The sequence below is a fragment of the Schistocerca piceifrons genome, chromosome 7 (assembly GCF_021461385.2).
Source record: "Schistocerca piceifrons isolate TAMUIC-IGC-003096 chromosome 7, iqSchPice1.1, whole genome shotgun sequence".
NCBI classification, from domain to species: domain Eukaryota; kingdom Metazoa; phylum Arthropoda; class Insecta; order Orthoptera; family Acrididae; genus Schistocerca; species Schistocerca piceifrons.
The window spans coordinates 393788014-393805957 of NC_060144.1; positions in this window are offsets into that span (position 1 = coordinate 393788014).

Here is a 17944-nt window from a genome sequence, read left to right on the forward strand (position 1 = left end):
TTGTAAGAAAGATTTGAGCTACAAAAATGCCGGCAATGTTAGTTTTTGTATATGACTTAAATTTTTAACTATATGCATTGAGATCAAAATTGTGTTCAAATGTAACAGCCTGAATCATAATCCGCATCCTTTACTTGTGGTGAATATGAAAATGAGTAGTAAAGTAGAGTTACCCACGAATGAACGAACATAAAGAAAATGAGGCCTCTATGCAACATATAAGCAGTTCATGGTTTGAAATCGATTTTGGTGTAACTAAAGGTATCACAGCAAACTTATTTCAAATAACTAATTTTATGCCATTGCACAACTGGCATTATTCAAGTCAAGATATAATTTCCTTGAGTAAACATCAGGGCCAAAAGTTAATTTTTCAGTACCAACTTAATGAAACTGCACAAATGGCATTATTCTCTTAACCTTGATTGCTCAGTCAAATACATATTTCATTACTGGCAAAAGTGGAGGAGTGTATGAAACAAGTTCGCAAACGAAGTCAGATGCAGGTTTGCTGGATAATTAATTTGGAACAATTTTATCTTTGATATTTTCAATAATTAGAAAAGAAACAATTTTGGGTTAGATTCTTTCACTATTAAAGATAATTTTATGTTTGATACTTTGAAAAGTCTATGGATAGCTGGCAGCGAAGAAAAGCTAGGTGAGTCGTTGGGCGGGGCGTCGGTCATCATCAAAACAAGATCACGCAAACCTGTGCGATCTCACCCTTCCGTCAGGCCGTACACAGCTGTGACCTGTACAATGCTGAGACATATGGGGCACTGCTTATGAGTCATGAGGCAGACCGTAACAGTTTTTTGTCGAACACTGTCGGAGGCGACGATATCGGGTTCACGACTTCGAACCGGAAACAAAACGGCATTCCATGGAGTGTAGCCACAACACCTCTCCTCCGGAGAAAAAGTTAAAACGACATCCTGACCCAGCAAAGACAAGGCGATGGCCTTCGGGAACTCTGGAGGAGACTTTCTGTTTCAGGTCCTCCATCTTGGTGTAACGATCAACTCTGAAGTATACTGTGCTGCCCATAGGAAATCGAAGAAACGGGTTAGGCTGGTTCGTCGCCCCAAAGGTGCTCTGCCTCTCCATAACAACGCAACGCCTCACCAAGACCGCGCACACGATAGGGACTCACAAATCTCCATTGGACTGATCTTCCTACAGCACGGATCCCACACCTTCCGAGTTCAATCTGTTTGGCACAGTGAACGTTGCACCCCTCGGAAATCAGTACGTGGATGATGGGATGGTATTATCTACTACGCTTCCCTTTTTCCTTCTTGAGTCATTTTTCGAACGAATCCAAAATGCTGTCAACAATGTAATGAAAGTGGTTTACCACGTTACTGGTACTATCTGTTCTTATTTCACCTTCCCTGTTATCGGCTTGCATGTAATGACTGACTGAGGTCTGTGTGTTTGTTACTGGCTGTGATACTGTTTCCGCTGGTGAGCGCCAGTTTCCTCAAAGATGGGACTTAGTTGCCCACAGCTGCCCTATTATGTCCATTTGATTCAGAATCACTGGTTAGCATTCTGCCATCCATCTTGTCTCAACGGCACATCATTTACATTTCTGCCTTCGTCATAATAATTATTGCGAAAGTGAGGTGACTGTGAACTTCCTCTTCCTGTACAACGACCCTGACCGACGTCTTACCACTCCAAAATTCTCTCAAAACATAGTTTCAATTATAGCATGAACAGTACTCATTAAGAAATACTGTTTTAAATTTAGAAGAAGTTTTAATCTAATCATTACGCTAGGTGACAATCGCAATTTGATAAAACATCCCCACAAAAAAATCAAATTTATTTTTCCGGTTCAAAACGTAAAATTTGACGACGTTTGATGAAAGCAGAGTCTGCTGAAGCAAGAGGCTGTACTGTAGTATTGCAAAAGCCACCAGAGGTTACTCCAATTTTTGTTTACAATACTAGTTCTTACTTATTCCACTTGTAGTTTCACTCCTTCCATTCTGTCAGAAAGTTTATCAAGTCCTCGCATAATCTAGTTCAGTCGGATTTTACTTTCTTAATATCATTTACTTTGTCAGTTGTTTCTCCTAACTGACTATAGAAAAATTTGAATCGTTACCTTGTCCTTCTAACAACCTCCCTTCTTTGCGAACTAGGCAGTTTACTGACCTGCTACCTTACGTTAACTTGCAGAGCATGGTAGTTAAAATCAATTTTATAATTTAACCTGTTCCGGTTTGAGGTCATTTGAATCTTTGGTTCTTTACGATCAACATTTCTTCACTAGTATCGTCTAGTTCCTTACTATTAGATGCAATCTTATCATTTAACTGTTGATTATTGGAGTCCATCTTACTGTTCAATTCAGTTTAGACAACAGTAATTGCATCCATCCAATTTTGTGCCTCTACCTTGCCACTTGGAATTTCAACTGGTTTTAAATCAGTTCCTAGCAGTCCCTGGCCTGGCTGAATTTCAGAAAGATTGAACTGTTTCTTTATCTGATAATTCTATTAACTCTACTTTTTCTTTTCGGACTTCAGCTTACTTCAATTACATCATCATTACAAATTGGTTCTGACTTCTCAGTAACAATGAAATTTACCTCCAAGTCTGCTTTGGAGAAATCACATTCAGATTTTGAATTTATTACTTTGACAGAAGCATCCTCGATCATTTCAATTTCACGTTCTGAGGATTTATCGTCAGAGATTGGTTGCATCTTAACTTCCACAACATCCTTATCATTAGATTACGTTTTTAACAGCCTGTTGGAAGCAATTATACAGTATTTTACATTTCTTGATAAATCTATTGTTTGCCCCTTACGAGCGATGCTAACGTGGTGTTCCAGTAAATATGATGCGATGCGATGCGGCGTAATGCACGCAACAGCAGCAGCTATGGTGGTGAGAGTGGCAGTGGATATCGCCCACGGCAGTAGCTTCACAGCGGCGGTGGGTGTGGGGGGGAGGGGAGGGGAAGAAGGGGGGCGTACATGGGCAACGTTGAATGCGTGCATTGGCTCGCAAGTAACTTGTAGATCCACGCAACTCTGTGATGATGCTTCTTCTTCTTCTAACCTCAGCGCCGGTGGTAGCTGCGATGTAGTGTCGTCTTCTTACCTCCTTCCGTCACATTCATTGTTACTGTGGCTAACTTTCCCAATTTAGTTTCCACACTCGTGAGCAATCTTAACACTGTTGCCACACTGGTTTAGACGTATTCCACTTTGATATCCTATTTATGCCTATCGATTTCCCTGTTTTGTACCGACTACTTTCACAGTTCAGTTTCCCGATGATTAACCTATTGTGGGGCGGCAGGTAATCAAATTTCTCCGTTTACAAGGGCCTGAAAACCTGTTTTGCGGTGAGCCAGAAAGCGGTGGAGAATATACTGACCTTAATTTCCATTCTGCAAGTCCACATTACTCATTGTACACACTTAAATAAAATGTTTGTATTTGCTATTTTCTCAGTGGGGTTAGGAACAATGACTATAAATCAAAGTTTAGAATTTTAACTGATTGAGTGTTCAACAGAAATTCACATACATCAAATACAATAATACTGAAATTTGGACGTCTATGTTTCTCCTGTGTGCATACACAAACTCTGAGTCTGAGATATTATTATCGAGAGTAGTAGCGAGTGAGCAGTTGTCGAGGGGAGTCGGAATCAGCCGGACGCAGGTTGCGATGAAGAGTATAGACATTGTGGAATAATTAAAAGTCTGTGTAAAGTTTGTCAGCATTTAAAACATCAGTTTTCTGAATACAGTAAATTAATTTTTTTATTGGTTTCTTTCAGTTTTCTTCAAATCGAGTAAGGTAAGTTGACGAAACCACTCCCGATCATTCAGTTTCTATGTACAAAAGTATGGCAGAAATTGTTGAAATTAGTCCACGCATTGCACTCTGCGTGGATCGTAGAATTGCTTTTTTTAAATAATTTAGCATGTTGCTGATCACGCAGCTGCAATGGCAAGAGGAGGTAAGTTGTCTGTTCCGTACAGGGGCATGGCAGAGCAGTTATTAGGAGACGTTAGAGGATATTTTGAAACTCGCACAGTTGAGAATTGATTTCTTTATAATTCGTGGGAGGAGTAACTGATTTTTCAGTTTCTATTCCTGTTCCTGTAAGTTCTCAATCAGAATTCCATTGCTGTAAAAGTTCAGCTTCACATTTTTCGTAAATGTTTTTTAAAGTAATTACGAACGCTTTTCAATATACATAATAATAATAATTATTATTTTATCGTCATAAACAGCACTATTATCAGTTCAGAGGCTATCTCTACAGAAAGTTCCACATAAAATGGTCTAATCCCTGACTTATAATCATCAAAAGTTAACAGCTCGCCGTAAAAGTGTAAAATAATCTCACCACTTGCCTTGTAGTTTTGTCAACATTACGGCGCCATACAAACTGTTACTTCTGAAATCTAAGCGATTCTGAATGGTGTACAGCCCTAGCGAGTTCATTTCCTACATATACTGAAAACGCATTTGGAACCTGCCTGGCAGGGTCGACATCCGAGTGACAGTGCATTCAGGTATTTGACTGACGTGGATATCTCAGTGCAAAGTGTCTCATCCTACTGCCTCTCTCTGTGTGTTTATATATGGGCACAGCGGACAGCCAAACGGAACATCTACCAACCGCTCTAGGCACGGGTGTCGGCATCTAAATGTTCCCTTTCTCCGATGTGTTTTAATTAATGAGTCTGACGTTTAATAAATTACAATCTTCTTAATTTTTATATAGTGGGAGATAAGTTTGCTTCATTTATCGAAGAAGGTTTGGCTCGACGGCATTTAAGTATTGCCAGCTAGAATTCTTAGAACGGAACTGACAATAGAACATGATCTCTGAACTGCATCTTTAAGAATTACCTCATCAGTGATATTGATTGTTGTAACTAGATATTTCTATAACAAATACAAATTATATTTAATGTATTATGAATAAGGACAGTTTCGTACCAAATTTTTCTTGTACCTAACTTCGAGACTAAAGGATGTAGATAATTGCTGTCACAGATATGGGGTTTCTTAGATCAAACTAGGGCCACATACGAATTTTAATCTTTCTGGGTATAATATTTAGCGTCTTAAATTTTTCGTAAAAACGCCGATTTTAACCAAAATATTCTTCTGATCATTTTGAGACTTGTAACTTCCGATTGTTACAAACATTTGCATATTCAGAATAGTTTTCAGCTTTCTAGCTTCATTATTCGGCGCCACTTTTTCATTAGTGAAACATATTCATTTTTCATCAGCAGATAACGAAGAGATTGATGAAATGTTTTATGAGATAAAAGACATTATTCAGATAGTGAGTGGAGGCGAAAATTTAATAGTCATGGGTGGGTGAAATTCGATAGAAGGAAAAGGAAGAGGAAAAAACATAGTAGTTGAATATGGAATGGGGGTAAGCAATGAAAGAAGAATCCGCCAGGTAGAATTCTGCACAGAGCGTAACTTAATCATAGCTAACACTTGGTTCAAGAATCATAAAAGAAGGTTGCAGACATGGAAGAGGCCTGGATATACTCGAAGGTAACAGATAGGTTATATAATGGTAAGACAGAGATTTAGGAACCAGATCTTAAATTGTAAGAAATTTCCAGGGGCGGATGTGGACTCTGACCACAATTTATTGGTTACCGCTACGGTCTCAGGTTCGAATCCTGCCTCGCTCATGAATGTGTATGATGTAATTAGGTTAGTTAGGTTTAAGTAGTTCTAAGTTCTAGGGGACTGATGATCTCAGATGTTAAGTCCCATAGTGCTTGGAGCCATTTGAACCATTTTTTGGAGAAAAGAGAACCACTTGCATGAATATCATGAGCTGAGATGGAAGCCCAGTTCTAAGCAAAGAAGAGAAAGCAGACAGGTCGAAGGAGTATATAGAGGGTTTGTTCAATGGTGATGCACCTGAGGACAATATTATGGAAATGGAAGAGAATGTAGATGAAGATGAAATGGGAGATATGATACTGCGTGAAGAGTTTGACAGAGCACTGAAAGACCTAAGACGAAACAAGGCCCTGGGAGTAGACAACATTCCATTAGATCTAATGACGGCCTTGGGAGATCCAGTCGTGACAAAGCTCTAACATCTGGTGAGCAAGATGTATGAGACAAGCGAAATATTGTCAGACTTGAAGAAGAATATAACAATTCCAATCCCAAAGATAGCAGTTGTCGACAGATGTGAAAATTACCGAACTATCAGTTTAATACGCCACGGATGCAAAATACTAACACGGATTCTTTACAGGCGAATGGATGAACTGGTAGAAGCCGACCTCGGGGAAGATTAGTTTGGATTCCATTTTCCTCGTTTCGCTTTTGTTGATGTTCATCTTATATCCTCCTTTCAAGACATTGTGCATTCCGTTCAACGGCTCTTCCAAGTCCTTCGCAGTCTCTGACAGAATTACAATGTCATCGGCGAACCTCACTCTTTTTATTTCTTCTCCGTGGACTTTAATGCCTACTCCGAATTTTTCTTTTGTTTCCTTTACTGCTTGCTCAATATACAGATTTGATAACATCAGGGACGGGCTACAACCCTGTCTCACTCCCTTCCCAACCGCTGCTTCCCTTTCATGCCCCTCGACTCTTATAATTGCCATCTGGTTTCTGTACAAATTGTAAGTACTCTTTCGCTCCCTGTATTTTACCCATGCCACCTTTAGAATTTGAAAGAGAGCATTCCAGTCAGCATTGTCAAAAGCTTTCTCTAAGTCTAACATTGCTAGAAATGTAGGTTTGCCTTTCCTTAATCTATTTTCTAAGATAAGTCGTAGAGTCAGTATTGCCTCACGTGTTCCAACATTTCTACGGATTCCAAACTAATCTTCCCCGAGGTCGGCTTCTATCTGTTTTTCCATTCGTCTGTAATAATTCACGTAAGTATTTTGTGGCTGTGACTTATTAAACTGATAGTTCGGTAATTTTCACATCCGTCAACACCTGCTTTCTTTGTGATTGGAATTATTATATTCCTCTTGAAGTCTGAGGGTATTTCGCCTGTCTCATACATCTTGCTCACCAGGTGGTAGAGTTTTGTCAGGACTGTCTCTCCCAAGGCCCTCAATAATTCTAATGGAATGTTGTCTACTCCCGGCGCCTTGTTTCGACTCAGGTCTTTCAGTGCTCTGTCAAACTCTCCACGAAGTATCGTATCTCCCATTTCATCTTCATCTACACCCTCTTAGATTTCCATAATGTTGTCCTCAAGTACATCGCCCTTGTATAGATCCTCTATATACTCCTTCCACCCTTCTGCTTTCCCTTCTTTGCTTAGAACTGGGTTTCCATCTGAGCTCTTGATATTCATACAAGTGGCTCTCTTATCTCCAAAGGTCTCTTTAATTTTCCTGTAGGCAGTATCTATCTTAACCCTAGTGAGATAAACCTCTACATCCTTACATTTGTCCTCTAGCCGTCCCTGCTTAGCCAATTAGCACTTCCTGTCGATATCATTTTGGAGACGTTTGTATTCCTCTTTGCCTGCTTCATTTACTGCGTTTTTATATTTTCCCCTTTCATCAATTAAATTCAGTATATCTTCTGTTACCCAAGGATTTCTACAAGTCCTCGTCTTTTTACCTACTTGATTCTCTGCTGTTTCACTATTTCATCCCTCAGAGCTACCCATTCTTCTTCTACTGTATTTCTTTCCTCCATTCCTGTCAATTGTTCCCTTAGGCTTTCCCTGAAACTCTGTACAACCTCTGGTTCTTTCAGTTTATCCAGGTCCCATTCCCTTAAATTCCCACATTTTTACAGTTTCTTCAGTTTTAATCTCCAGTTCATATCCAATAGATTGTTGTCAGAATCCACATGTGCACCTGGAAATGTCTTACAATTTAAAACCTGGTTCCTAAATCTCTGTCTTAACATTATATAATCTATCCGATACCTTGTAGTATCTCCCGGATTCTTCCATGTATACAACCTTCTTTTATAGGCATGGGCATGGGCTTCGTGCCTATCTTGGCCACAATAATGCGATCACTATGCTGTTGGTAGTAGCTTACCTGCACTCTTATTTTTTTTTATTCATTATTAAACTTACTCCTGCATTACCCCTATTTGATTTTGTATTTATAACCTTGTATTCACCTGACCAAAGGTCTTGTTCCTCCTGCCACCGAACTTCACTAATTCCCACTATATCCAACTTCAAACAATCCATTTCCCTTTTTAAATTTTCTCGCCTACCTGCCCGATTAAGGGATCTGACATTCCACGCTCCGATCCGTAGAACGCCAGTTTTCTTTCTCCTGAATTCTCCTGAATTCTTAGGATATGGCAATTGCTAAATTACTTGCAAATATTTCATGGAAGGGCAAACACCACTGGCGTCGATCGTATGTCATAAAGCATTCAAAAAGGCGTGTGAAATCTTATGGGACTTATCTGCTAAGGTCATCAGTCCCGAAGCTTGCACACTATTTAACCTAAACTATCCTAAGGACAAACACACACATCCATGACCGAGGGAGGGCTCGAAACTCCTCCGGGACCTGACTCACAGTCCATAGACCACCGTAAGCATTCAATCGTTATGTCGAAAAATAAAATTTCTGCAAGGTACTGAGTCCCACCTCAGTCAAAGCTTGAAAAAGACAGTCCAAAATTTTAATTTGCTATTCCGGTTTTTGTCCAGGGACGATTATGTCGTCAAGATAATTTAAACAAGAAGGTACGTTGCACGTTATTTTTAGAGAAATTTTTGTAACAACACAGACGTGGACGCACATCCCAAAGGTTGGCGTTGATATTAAAAAGAGTCGACTTGAGTGTTCAGAATAAAAAGTTCTTCGTCTCTTTGCCCAATAGTGATTGAAGATAGGCTTCTGCAAGATCAGTTTTTGAGAAGAAGTGTCCTTCCGCTAGCCGATCCTAAATTTCCTCTATCCTTGCCAACGGGTAGGAATCAATGACTTTCTGCGAATTCAGCATGCGTTTGAAATCTACACAAATACAAATTGTCCCATTTGGTTTACGAATGAAGACTAAGAGTGATGCGCAGTGACTTGCTCAAATAGGTTTTAAGCCACCAGTGGATTCCATTCTATCAGTTGCTGTAGCCACGCTGTCGAGTAATGCATGCGGTGCAGGGTGTGCACGGTAAAATTTGGTTTGCGTATTGGCTTTCAGCCTAATGTGAGCATGACAATTTTTTCCTCATCCTTGAGTACCGTAGAATAAATGTTGATACTTGTCACAGAGTTGTTGAATTGCGGCATGAGAACCATTTCGCCAATTATATGCACATGTCTAATCCGAAGGAGTCAAACACATACATGACAAAAATATTTGAACTTCTGCGTGAGCGGACTACAATGAAAGGGACTTCCTTAGACGTTGTTTTGTCTTTTTTAGGTAAGCTGAGCGTTCCAAGTATTGTAATGCTGTATCCGCTGTAGTCGGTGAGGTAAAGACTTGATGTCTGCAAAGATCGTTGGCCATTTCTTCATATGTATCCAGTTTAAGCAACGTGACAACATCCCGGTATCCAGCTGAAAAGGCACTGACGGGTTACAAATCCACAGTTTGCGGCGTTTTCTCTGGATTCAGTTGTCTATTCTGTGTTGTGAAAAACTGTTCTCTGCTTGCACCTATGCACGTGTGCCCACTCGTGAATTTAGAGACTGGAAGAGCCTTTTCGATATGTGTGGTTTTTGAATTAAACAAGTGGGTGTGCGATTTCTGCCTCTTCACTTGTCTGATTTTTGAGCAGGAGGAGGCACAGAATCTGAATGTGAAATGACATTGATTTCCATCAGTGATTTCCATGCGTGATTCCCAAGTGAAACAGTGGAGTGCATTCTAGCCGATTGTAGGAGGACCAGTTTGCATGTCCCGTGCGATGACAGAAATTGCATTCAGCTTGCCTGAAGAAATAGTTCTTCCGGTTGTGGGTGACATAGCGTTTCACACAGGCCTTTACTTTGCACGGAGCTGTGGCAGAGTAAATAGCGTTACTCTGGCACGTTTGACGCTGTATGTAATGTGTCCTTCCTCGTTTACACGGCGCTGACTTGTGAGTGCTGGGGCAGGTTCTGTGGCTGGGGCACGGGCTGTTTGTATCAAGTCGTAGACAGAAATCTTATTCTGCTAAATTTTGACTTCGTGTTGTAATCTTATCCTCCCACACATCATCTTTAAATTTGTCTTAGTCTCTTCATTATTTTCAAAAACTTCGAGATATGTAAGATGTACAAAAGAAAAACTTTTCACTTATCTTCACGCTACGGTCGCAGGTTCGAATCCTGCCTCGGGCATGGATGTTTGTGATGTCCTTAGGTTCGTTAGGTTTAACTAGTTCTAAGTTCTAGGGGACTAATGACCTCAGAAGTTGAGTCCCATAGTGCTCAGAGCCACTTATCTTCATTTTCTCTTGCTACTGGCTCCAAGTCTTGCGTATAAGGGTACATTCTTGAGACTGAAATTTTTACTTATAACGTTATGGGTTCCTGATGACAAAATAACTAATGAAGAGTTGTCTGTATATTTCTTGAATTTTATTCTTTATCACAGTTTCCAATTTCACACCGTTACTACTATTTCCACCTGATATTCCGAATACATTCTTAGTGTCGATCATTAACAAAAATACGCCTGTCTCCATCAGAGGCATGCCCACTACTGCTTACATTCTGCGGTAGTCACAATATTACAAAAAGTTTACAAAGCAAAAGAAATTACACACTTTCTTGGCAAAAGAAAAATCATCACCAAGACATAACATCATTTTATGAATGAATCCAGAAAGAAATTTTTATATTTAGCGTTGGATAGTGCAGATAATAATATGAATGTTAAGGATACCAGAAATTTAGTAAGTTCAGATGTTTCTAAAACAAGAAGAATTTTAACAGCACATAAATACAGAGTACTAACAAACTGATTTCTTTTTTACATTTTAGACTGAAACATAATACATCGTATACAAAATCGTATGAAATTGTTATACTTAAAGAGCCGAGAATGTTCACCTATACAAGAATCGATAGTATACATGGTTTCGGTTATTTCTATAAAAATGGTGGAAACGACACAGTGATAGTGGAAGTCAAAAAATTCTGCAGAATGTCTGAAACTGGTCGGTGGACAAAGGCGAAGAAGGCGTTCTTCAGTAGAACAGCATCAGATTTGTTGTGGAACTACAGGCCGGGGTGGCCGAGCCGTTGTAGGCGCTAAAGTCTTGAGCCGCGCTACCGCTGCGGTCGTAGGTTCGAATCCTGCCTCGGGTATGGATGTGTGTGATGTCCTTAGATTAGTTATGTTTCAGTAGTTCTAAGTTCTAGGGACTAATGACCTCAGAAGTAAAGTCCCATAGAGCTCAGAGCGATTCGAACCATTTGTTGTGGAACTGAAGAAGAAGTCAATGAAAGTAAACAATGAAGCACAGCATTCCCTGCAGTGAACCACACTACCATCGAACTAATGTAGAGGAAGAATTGGAGGCTTCTGAAATACTGAATGTCGATGAATGATAAAATTTAAGGGCGCAGGTGTAGAAGTACACGAAAAACTGCTAAAAAGTAATTGGTCATTAAAAGAGATTATTGATGACATCAAAAGAGATATAGATTAACGGGGCAACTGGTATGGCATCGCGTAATGTTTAACTTGTTGTTAGGAGGAGCAGTATTTGGGACAAACAGTAATGCAAGGATTTAGGTTCTTTGAATTTCATCGCTTACGACAAGGTGATCTCTGCGCCCTACTCTGTAGGACAGCTCAGGCGGAATGTACTGCCATCTGAAAATTGCTAGGCAATCTGCCTCCCACTGTTTCCCTACCTGTGTACTCCATCAGGTCTTCTCCAGAAAAATTAACTTCTCCCCTGCAGCTATGAAAATGATTTCGTATGGTGGCAACTGAGTACATACAAAAGAAACACTCCCTATAGGACACCAGGCACAGCCTTAGCATTTCAAAACAACATAACTTGGTCAGGTTTTTATGGTAACTGTTCATCCAAGAATACAACAGAAGTTTCACTATTCCGTTGACATTCAGAGCTTGCAAACACAATGGTTTCGTAACAAACAGAAATTTCAGTTTATGTCGGCAAAATTTATTTCATAGCGCACGCTAAAGTGGAAGCTCAAAAACATAAAGCTCAAAATTCCTTGATATAAAGAAAAATCTATTTGTCACGTGGTGACATACGTTGACATTACACAAGAAACGGTTTATAAGGTTCAGACTCCGAAATAGAGTGATTTAAGTCCGCCATGAAGGTGTTGCAGAGTGCTGTCTAGCGCAGCGACGGCGTCGCTGTACAAACTCGCCTCTCGCGGGACGCAGCCTGCATCTGCTGGAGCGGTCGGCGGACGCAACGTCCTACCTCAGATCACTATTGGCCGCTTTTACCCCAATCAAAACGTCGTTCATCCCACCAACTAAATCACTTACATGGGTCCCATTTGGGTCTCTGCTATGCCTCGGTAGGATTTTAGGTTTTCAAGACTTCATTATCGCTGGAGTTATAACTTGACGTTACTCTGAAACCACAGATCCCTATAAAATTCTCCATAACGTCCTATGCAGGACGAATCATCTAAAACGTGCACTTTTCAGACTACGATACCTCGTAAACGACTCGCACTAGAATCCTACAACGAACACCTGAAATTCTAATTTACCCTGCTACTAGTTTGTTAATGCCATCAGGCATTGATCCTTTTACAAAAGTGTACGTTCACACCAAAAACACACTTTCTAATTATTATTACTGTCTGTTTAGTGGCTAACAGTAAGAGCCTGTGACTGCCAATCCATTCTGTGGAAATCTCACACCAGTAGCACTTATGTACGCAATATTTGCTGTGCAACTTTTAGGTGATTCAACATGTATATTAAAACGCTAGACTGGGAGCTTAAAATAAAGATTATTTAGGCTAAACAGGTTATGACATTTTAATAAAAGCATTCTATTCGGAATCAATTAATCAGATCGAGAGGTATTCCTGCATAGGTTTGGTGAGTGCTTGTTGTATAAGATATACACAACGGTCTCTACTGTCTAGTGCAATTGTTCTCAACCCTTCTTAGACAATTAACCCTGAGTGCAATCAGATATCCCCCCCCCTCATCGCCTTAAAACGCTCCTCCCTGTCCTGTCCCCCACCCCCCACCCCCTCACCCCCCACCCCGGTCTCTCTCCTCCTCCCATCATCAACATCAGCGCATAAGTGAATTATAGAATGAAAAAGAATTTGTTTTGAACACTTTCATTTTAAATGACGTAGGTAAATGATAGTTATTATATGTGTTTTTGTACGTATGAAATTATGGGTCAATCAGACTGCTTGTACTGTTCATTTCTAACAACTTTTTTTTGTACAAACGTAAGCAGTTCTCTGTGCATCACGACTGCCATAATCTACTCCTTGTCGGAAAGGAAAGCTAACTATCCAGTAGAGGGTAGACACTTGTCGCAGAATTTGCTACCTCTACACCACTCGTTTCCAGAAACATTACCTACATCTAACTCCGGCACAGCCATTTAAAATCATTCCAGGTACAATCCGGGAACTACACTTAAGTCGAAGGTTTGTAAATCACTGCAATGTGGACTTCTGAACTGGCACAAATTGGAACACTTCAAGCTGTCAGTACTTCGTGTCTGCTAATAAAAATATTAGGGTCGTTCAATAAGTGATGGAATACATACTTTTCCCTTCCAATGTCGGTTCAAACGTTCGAAATTTGTTTTGCAACATCTTGCAATATTATCGCTCCAGTCGCTACAGCTCTAGAAATTTCCGATAGCTGCTGACGCTGTACCTTTCAAAATGGCGTCTGAAACAGAGGTCCATTCCAAGCACAGAGTACTCATTACATTTATTTTGGCATAGGATCAGAGCATCTTGGTTTATCATAGGCGCTTGCCGAATGTATACGGATGGCCGGCAGTGAAGAAAAGCACGGTGAGTCATTGGGCGAGGCGTCGGTCATCATCGAAACAAGATCACGCAAACACTTGCGATTTCACCCTTCCGTCAGGCCGTACAGTGCTGTGACCTATACAATGTTGGGACGTGTCGGGAACTGCTTCTGAGTCGTGTGGCTGACGGTGACAATTTTTTGTCGTACACTGTCAGAGGCGACGAAATCGGGTTCACGACTTCGAACCGGAAACAAAACGGCATTCCATGGAGTGTAGCCAAACCACCTCTCCTCCGGAGAAAAAGTTAAAACCACACCCTCACCCCGCAAAGTCAAGGCGATGGCCTTCCACAACTCTGGGGGAGTTTTTCTATTTCAGGTTCTCCATCTTGGTGTAACGATCAACTCTGAAGTGTACTGCGGTGCACACAGGAAATTGAAGAGACGGGATAAGCGAGTTCGTCGCCTCAAAAATGCTCTGCCTCTCAATAACAAGGCAACGCCTCACGCGCACACGATAGGGGTTCACAAATCTCCATTGGACTGTTCTTCCTACAGCACGGACCTCACACATTCCGACTTCAATCTGTTTGGCCCAATGAACCTCGCACCCCTCGGAAATCAGTACGTGAATGATGGGGTGGTATTATCTATAACGTTTCCCTTTTTCCTTCTTGAGTCATTTTTCGAACGTATCCAAAATACTGTCAACTATGTAATGAGAGTGGTTTACCACATTAGTGGTACTATCCGTTCTTATTTCACCTTCTCTGTTATCGACTTACGTTCGATGCGTGACTGAGGTCTGTATTTTGTTACTGGCTGTGATACTGTTTCCGCTGGTGAGAGCCAGTTTCCCACAGGTGGCCTATTATGTTCATTTGATTCAGAATCAGACCGGTTAGGATTCGGTCCTCCATCTTGTCTCAACGGCACATCATTTACATTTCTTCCTTAGTCATAATAATTATTGCGAAAGTTAGGTGGCTGTGAAACTCCTCTTTCTGTATCACGACCTTGACCACGATAATTAAGTCGTGTTTTCTGAACTCCATACTTCGATAATTCATCTTCCCACTGTCATTATTTCGATTGTTTTTATGACTGTTAGAACACCTTTTAGTATTCAACACCTGCTCCTCAACAGCAGCTACCCTTTCCACTCGCTCCAGATACTGAGTGAACCTATCCGCCTAGGGGTGGAAATGATCTTTTCTGCCAACGCGAAGGCAGCTTACCTTCTAGTCCCATGATTCCCGGTTTCATGTTTCCTGTCAGATGTGACAGACACTATCTAGAAAAGTCTTTAACTGATTCACGACCTGAAGTGAACGTCTCACCACTCCCTATTCTCTCAAAACATAGTTTTAATTATTGCGTGGCCAGTACACATTAAGAAATGCTGTTTTAAATTAAGAAGAAGTTTTAGATCTAACCATTAATTCAGCTAACCATCACAAGGCATCTCCTGACAAAAGATTACTTATGAAAGAAATTTTCTCGCGTTATTACCATGCATTTGATAAAACATCCCATCAGAATCATTCCAGAGCTCTAATAGATAAATTTATATTTCTGGACCAAAACGTAAAATTTGACGACATCTGATGAAAGTGGCGTCTACTGAAGCAATAGGCTGTACTGTGGTATCGCTAGAGCCACCAGAGGTTACTTCAATTTTTGTGTACAATACTAGTTCTTACTTATTCCACTTGTAGTTCTACTGCTTCCATTCCGTCAGAAAATTGTTAATCAAATCCTCGAATAATCTAGCTCAGTCCTATTTTACTTTCATAATATCATTTACTTTGTTAGTTACTTCTCTTAATCGACTACAGCAAAATTTGGAATCGTTGCCTTGTCCTTCTTACAACCTCACTTCCTTCTTAGCGAACATCGCATATTACAGTTTTGTAAGTACTAGGCATTTTACTGAGCTGCTACCCAACGTTAACTTGCAGAGCATAGTAGATAAAACTCGTTCAGTGGTTAATCTGTTCAGTTTTGAGGTCATTTCAATCTTTAGTTCTTTACTATCAACCTTTCTTCATTAGTATCGCCTAATTCTTTACTACTGGATGCAATCTTACCATTTAACTGTTGATTTAACTGTTCAATTCAGTTTTGACAACAGTAATTGCATCCACCCAATTTTGTGCCTCTACGTTGCCACTCGGCATTTAAACTGGTTTTAAATCAGTTCCTAGTAGCCTCTGACTTGGCTGAATTTCAGAAAGATTGAACTCAATTTCTTTATCTGATAACTCTTTTAACACTATTTTTTCGTTTCGAACTTCAGCTTACTTCAATTACATAATCATCACAAATCGGTTCTGACTTCTTAGTAACAATGAAGTTTACCTTCAAGTTTACTTTCGAAAATCACCTTCATATTTTGAATATGACAGAACCATCCTCGATAATTTTAATTTCCAGTTCTGAGTATTTATCGTCAGATACTGGTTCCATCTTAACTTCCATAACATCCTTATCATTGGATTCCATTTTTGATAGCCTGTTAGAAGCAATTATCCAGTATTTTACATTTCTTGATAAACCTCATTGTTTGCCCTTTATGAGCGAAGGCAACGCGGTGTTCCAGTAAATATGATGCGATGCGATGTGACGTAATGCAGGCAACAGCAGCAGCTATGGTGTTGAGAGTGGCAGTGGATATCACCCACGGCAGTAGCTTCACAGAGGTGAGGAGGGGGGGGAGGGGAGGGGGAAGGGGGGGCATACATTGGCACCGGTGAATGCGTGCATTGGCTCGCAGGTAACTTGTAGATCCACACAGCTCTGTGATTATGTATCTTCATCTTCTTCTAACCTCAGTGCCGGTGGTAGCTGCGATGTAGTGTCGTCTTCTTACCTCCTTCTGTGACGTTCAGTATTACTGTGGCTAACTTTCCCAATTTAGTTTCCGCACTCGTGAGCAATCTTAACACTGTTGTCACACTGGTTTAGACATTTTTCACTTTGATATCCTATTAATGCCTATCGATATCCCTGTTTTGTAAAATCAAATGGTTCAAATGGCTCTGAGCTCTATGGGACTTAACATCTTAGGTCATCAGTCCCCTAGAACTTTGAACTACTTAAACCTAACTAACCTAAGCACATCACACACATCCATGCCCGAGACAGGATTCGAACCTGCGACCGTAGCAGTCACGCGGTTCCGGACTGAAGCACCTAGAACCGCACGGACGCCGTGGCCAGCCCTGTTTTGTACCGATTACTTTCACAGTTCAGTTTCCAGCCTGATGCACCTAATGTGGGGCGGCTGTTAATCAGTCTTCTCCGTTTACAAGGGCCTGAAAACTAGTTTTGCGGTGAGCCAGAAAGCGATGGAGAATATACTGACCATAATTTCCGTTCTGCAAGTCCACATTACTCATCGCACACACTAAAATTGAATGTTTGTATTTGCTATTTTCTCAGTGGGGTCAGGAACAATGACTAAAAACCAAAGTTTGGAATTTTAAATGATTGATATGTTCAATAGAAATTTACGTACATAAAATACAATAATATTTGAATTTGGACGTCTATGATTCTCCTGAGTGCTTACACAAACTCAGAGCCTGAGATATTATTATCGCGAGTAGTAGCGAGCAAGCAGTTGCCGAGGGGAGTCGGAGACATGAGTATTAATAGAAGGTTTTTGTAATTTGCAATTTGCTTTTTAGCTGCACGTGGTTGTTGGTTGCTTGCGCACTGGATGGATTTTGTCAGGTTTATGTATGCGTACACTCAAAGTCATTTTCGTACCTTTTTCCTGGCCAGAAACGTGTATATGGAGTATAGACGTGGTGGAATTATTAAATGCCTGTGTAAAGTTATTCAGCATTCAAATCATCAGTGTTCTGAATATATAAAATAAAATTTTTATCGGTTTCTTTCATTTTTCTTCACATCGTTTAAGGTAAGTTGACCAAACCACTCCCGATAATTCAGTTTGTACGTACACAAGTATGGCAGTAATTATGAAATCAGTCCACGCATTGCAGA